The sequence below is a fragment of the Heterodontus francisci genome, unplaced genomic scaffold, assembly GCF_036365525.1.
Source record: "Heterodontus francisci isolate sHetFra1 unplaced genomic scaffold, sHetFra1.hap1 HAP1_SCAFFOLD_452, whole genome shotgun sequence".
NCBI classification, from domain to species: domain Eukaryota; kingdom Metazoa; phylum Chordata; class Chondrichthyes; order Heterodontiformes; family Heterodontidae; genus Heterodontus; species Heterodontus francisci.
The window spans coordinates 966,024-972,023 of NW_027141290.1; positions in this window are offsets into that span (position 1 = coordinate 966,024).

Sequence of the window (6,000 nt, forward strand, 5' to 3'; positions counted from 1 at the left end):
AAGGAAAAACAGTTCCCATTAGCTCATTGTACAAGGACATAGTGACAGAAATTGAGGATTTGGGGCAGGGGATGTCTGGCGAACACGGACTGAGTGGTGATGATCTGGAACTTACTTCCCATAAGGGAGCTGGAAGTAGAGACAATCAATTACTTCAAGAGATTATTGACACAGCTTTTGAAGGTATTAAACGTGCAGAGCTACAGGGATCGAGCGGTGGAGTGAGTGTGACTGGACTCAGCGGACACACAAACACAGTGACAATAGAGCCCGTCCCAGAGTTCCAGCTCCCGGTTGTTAAATGTCCTCATGTACACAGTCTTTGCTGTGAATCTCTGGGGTTAGTTGCCGATTCCTTGCCCTGTATCCCTTAAACACTCGGAGCCAGGAGATCATCGCTCTCCCTTTTGAAAGATTTATTGACAGGAATTTTTCTAAACTTTGGCTGAGTCGATCATAACCTGCTGTTCAATCATAGTATTATTCAAAGAATTAATGAGACATTCTGTTCACTACTTGGGTCTTGAACCCGTTTTGAGCAGATCAACATTGAAAGGTTCAACATTTTTGCAGAGATAACAGACAGAGCTGGATAGAGGGACTCAGGGTTAATCCTGCACACACAGGACAGTAGGAGTGACAGTCACACAGGGACGGGAACTGATCTCGATTCCGTTGCCTACTCACACAACAAGGACAGTTCGGGACTGACTAAACATCCAACTCACTATAATTCAGTGCCGGAGAAAGACAGCGGCTTGTCCACTCCATCTTTCCTTACTGTATCTGGGACATTATGTAAGGGAAAGTGTTCCAGTGCCTCTCACTCGCAGACAGCAACTGACATGTGTTGAGACAGTCAGTGTTAGTCTTTCACTTACCATGAATAGGCGCCTCTCCAAGAACCTGTAAATCCAATATCCCGAAGCAGCTGTTCTACTCAGAACTTGGTCAAGGTAGGAGAACCCCAGGAGAACAGTGGAAACACTTCAGAGATGTCCTCAAATCATCCCTCATTTGGGAAGACATTGTACACTTCAGGGATATTTGTCAGGAACATGCAAAAGTGAACTCGAGGCAGCGAAGGGAGCACCCAAACCTCCGATACAGTCATTTACCTGATCCTTCCAGCACCACCTGTCCCTGATGTGACAGAGTCTGCAGATCATGCATTGGACTTATCAGCCATTTCAGAACCCATAAAACTGGAGTGGAAAAAAGTCATCCCTGATCGCGAGGGACTGTCTGAGATGGCAGAGAATAAATAAGCCAATATAATGATCAGCAATAATAATGAACTGGATAGGGAGGAGATCGAGAGCAGGGCGATAGAATAGGGAGGGGAAGTGGCCTGTGACGTTTATACAATGTAACACATTGACAGAGATCCTGTTCTATTTGGGTAAATACTTATTCAAGATAGAAAAATGTGAACTAGTCTCTCGCTGACATATTGTACCAGAGCCAACCTCTCTATTATTTCCAAACTCAAAACAGGGCCAGATTATGAACAAATACTGTATTTCTCACTGAACCACTTTTACCTGTTGGACTCTCTGCAGATTCGCAGGTTGAATCTACACACATTACAGATGTTACCCGATTCTTTCTATTTTAGCAAGGATCCTAAAGGTTACATTCTTGCTGATGCCAGAACTTTTTTTTCTTTAATTCTGCCTTCATCTCATCTCTCTGCCTGCAAGGAGTGCTGGTGTCTCTCCCATTGTTCTCACACAAAGGTTTAAACAAAGTATAGACTTGAAAACACATTTCATAATAAAGCAAGCAACAGATCAAACAGACTTCAATATATTGATGTACAAAGCATATCATTCGTCCGATTACTTTCGCTGTCCTTATTTTTTACAAACGTAAAATATGTCACGGTCCATCGCCCCCACATTGTGGATTCTCCTCCAGCTACATGACTTGCCTTTTTTTCCAATGGCTACGTGCATCTTCCACACTGACACATTTCTCAACATGACATTTTGACATAGTTCAGTGAAGCTGAGCGTCATGCTTTACAATCCAACCTTGACATTGCGGTTCTTGCATAAATGTAAGCTATGTAAATGCTCTAAACTTTACACAGCGGTGAGCAGTGTTCAGTGGTGCAGTGGTTAGCCTCACAGCTCCAGTGACCCGAGTTCAATTCTGGGCACTGCCTGTGTGTAGTTTACAAAGTCTCCCTGTGTTTGCGTGGGTTCCCTCTGGATGCTCCAGTTTCCACCCACATGCCAAAGACTTGCAGGTAGATAGGTAAATTGGCCATTAGCCAATGTGTAGGTAGGGAAATATAGGACAGGTGGGGATGTGATAGGAATATGGGATTAGTGTAGCATTAGTATAAATGGGTGGTTGATAGTCGGCACAGTCTCGGTGGGCCGAAGGGCCTGTTTCAGTGGTGTATCTCTAAACTAAACTAAAATCTGGTGTATTGGACAGAAACTATCAGTTGATCTATCAAAGTCTCTTGGTGTTATGCTCCTAGCCATGCTTACAACACAACTATTCTTTTCTTCTTGAAAAGCTTGGATAGATGGCTCTGGATTGTGTATCTCAGTAAGTGGTTGTTCTCCTTACAGCAATGTGGATTGAGGGGAAATTTGATACAGGTGTACGTAATTTAGACAAGGAGAACCTGTTCCCATTAGTTGATGGTGCAAGAACTAGGAGAGAGAGAAAATTGGTTTTGGGGAAGAGATGCAGGGGAATGTTGTTTTACCTGCTGCAACTGTCTGTCCACAAGTGTGGTGGAAGCAGAGACAATCAATGATTTCAATAGGAAACTGGAGAAACACTTGAAGGAAACAAACTTGCTGCAGAGCGACGTCGAACAAGCAGGAGAATGAATCTGATTGGATGATGAGAATATTTTATCAACTTCAATTCTGTCATAGCTTTGACATTTTATTCCTTTGTAAAATACTGCAACATAAAGATGACCTGCGATTGGACATTGCGGTGACCAAGCTCAACAGCTCCTTGCAGATCTCCACAATGTACAAAAATAAAGCACCATGCACACCGGCTCTGTTAAGATCCACTGACAGCCTCTCAGAAAAAAATCGATTTACTGCAGTTATTTGAATACCAACTGCTCACATTTCAGCTGAAGGTAACTTAGAGATCTCCGACAAGACCGTTAATGGATCAGTTCGATCATTGCGTCACTTTTTAATTCCCTGCCTTAAAATAAATACCGACCAACGATCTGTATTGTACCTGTCAGTTCCTGGGATGTGAATGTTGATTTTACTCTGTACCTGTCAGTTCCCGGTATGTGAATGTTGATTTTACTCAGTACATTGCAGTTCCTAGTATGTGAATGTTGATTTTCTTCTGTACCTGTCAGCTTCTTGTATGTGAATGTTGATTTTACTCTGTACCTGTCAGTTCCTGGTTTGTGAATGTTGATTTTACCCTCTACCTGTTAGTTCCTGGTATGTGAATGTTGATTTTACTCTGTACCTGTCAGTTCCTGGTTTGTGAATGTTGATTTTACCCTCTACCTGTTAGTTCCTGGTATGTGAATGTTGATTTGACTCTGTACCTGTCACTTCCTGGTATGTGAATGTAGATTTTACTCCGTACCTGTCAGTTTCTGGTATGTGAATGTTGATTTTACTCTGTATCTGTCAGTTCCTGGTATGTGAATGTTGATTTTACTCTGTACCTGTCAGTTCCTGGTATGTGAATGTTGATTTTACTCTGTACCTGTCAGTTCCTGGTATGTGAATGTTGATTATACTCTGTACCTGTCAGTTTTTGGTATGTGAATGTTGATTTTACTCTGTACCTGTCAGTTCCTGGTATGTGAATGTTGATTTTACTCTGTACCTGTCATTTCCTGGTATGTGAATTTATATTGTACTCTGGACCTGTCAGTTTTTGGTATGTGAATGTTGATTTTACTCTGTATCTGTCAGTTCCTGGGATGTGAATGTTGATTTCACTCTGTAACTGTCAGTTCCTGGTATGTGAATGTTGATTTTACTCTGTATCTGTCAGTTCCTGGTATGTGAATGTTGATTTTATCCTGCATCTGTCAGTTTCAGCAATGAGAGGGGTCAACAGAAGATCGTTAGCTCTTAGAAGGAGAAGGTCGAACACAGTCAAGAAAACACAGCAAAGGAAGAAGAAGGAGAGAAGTCCGTGCCGCAGCAAGCACAGAAACAAGAACGGATGTTGTGTGTTACTGAATATCTATTACCATTGTTAAGTATTAACTTTGTGCATCTTAGTTAAGCCTAATAAACTCTCTGACTTGGTCACATAATTTGAGTTTGTACCTTGTAGGTCTGTCTTGGTCAGGAATCTAAAGGTGAGATGTGTTGGGTATTCTCTGTCTCACCTCTGTTCAGGTAACATCTACCTAAAACTTACAGCTCTTTACTATATGCATACATTGCTATGTATTTTGTCCTCCTCAAACTTCGAAAATGTGGGCCCGATAAAAACATTATTCTTTGTACAGTTTTCTGCGTCACCCCACTGCATAGTTCTGCCTAGTAAGCAAAAAGGATCAGTTCACGACGAAATTCTAAAGTAAAAGCAAAATAATGCGGATGCTGGAAATCTGAAATAAAAACAAGAAATGCTGGAAATACTCAGCAGGTCTGGCAGCATCTGTGGAGAGAGAAGCAGAGTTAACGTTTCAGGTGAGTGACCTTTGATAAGAATATTTGCAGCACTTTCTGTTTTTATTTCAGATTTCCAGCATTCACAGTATTGTCTTTTTATTAACGTAAACTTATTGCTCAGGTACAAGTTAAAATGATTGCAAAGCGTTCTGTTAATCACACCGACGCCCGAAGCAGACCGTATCGTAAGCGATGGTGGTAAAGCGGTGAGCACAGCTGCCTTCCAAGCGTTTGACTTGTGTTCGATTCCCGGCCGTCGCACACTTAAATTGCAGGTTTACTTCATGTTGCAGTATTTTACAAAGGAAAAAAATGTCAAAGTCTTGACAGAATTGAAATTGATAAAATATTCTCATCATCCAATCAGATTCATTCTCCTGCTTGATCAGCGTCGCCCTGTAGCAAGTTATTTTCCTTCAAGTGTTTCTCCAATTTCCGATTGAAATCATTGATTGTCTCCGCTTCCACCACACTTGTGGGCAGATAGTTGTCGCAGGTAAAGCAAAAAGTGCTTCCTCACATTTCCCTGCATCTCTTTCCCAAAACCATCAATCTGTGTCTCCTAGTCCTTGCACCATCAACTAATGGGAACAGGTTCTCCTTGTCTAACTTACCTATACCTGCATCAGATCTCCACTCAATCCACATTACTGGAATGAGAACAACCACTTACTGAGATAACACAATCCAGAGCCATCTATCCAAGCTTTTCAATAACAAAATAATAGTTGTGTTGTCAGTAAAATAGATGGGAGCATAACATCAAGAGCCTTTGATAAATCTGATTGTCTCTGCCCAACGCACCAGATTTTCTGTATCACCTGAACACTGCTCACCGCTGTGTAAAGTTTAGAGTATTTTCATAGCTTACATTTATGCAAGAACTGCAATGTCAAGGTTGGATTGTAAAGCATGACGGTGATCTTCACTGAACTATGTTAAAATCTCATCTTGAGAGATGTATCAGTGTGGAAGATGCACGGAGCCATAGGAAAAAAAAGACAACCCATGCAGCTGGAGGGGGATCCACAATGTGGGGGCGATGGACCGTGACATATTTTGCGTTTGTGACAAATAAGGACAGCTAAAATAATAGGATTAATGATATGCTTTGTACATCAATATATTGAAGTCTGTTTGATCTGTTGCTTGCTTTATTATGAAATGTGTTTTCAAGGCTATACTTTGTTTAGACATTTGTGTGAGGTCAATGGGAAAGAAACCAGCACTCCATGCAGGGAGAGAGATGGGAAAAATTCAGAATTAAAGAAAAAAATGTCTGGGATCAGTAAGAATGTAACCTTTAGGATCTTTGCTAAAATAGAAAGAATCGGGAAACATCTGTAATGTGTGT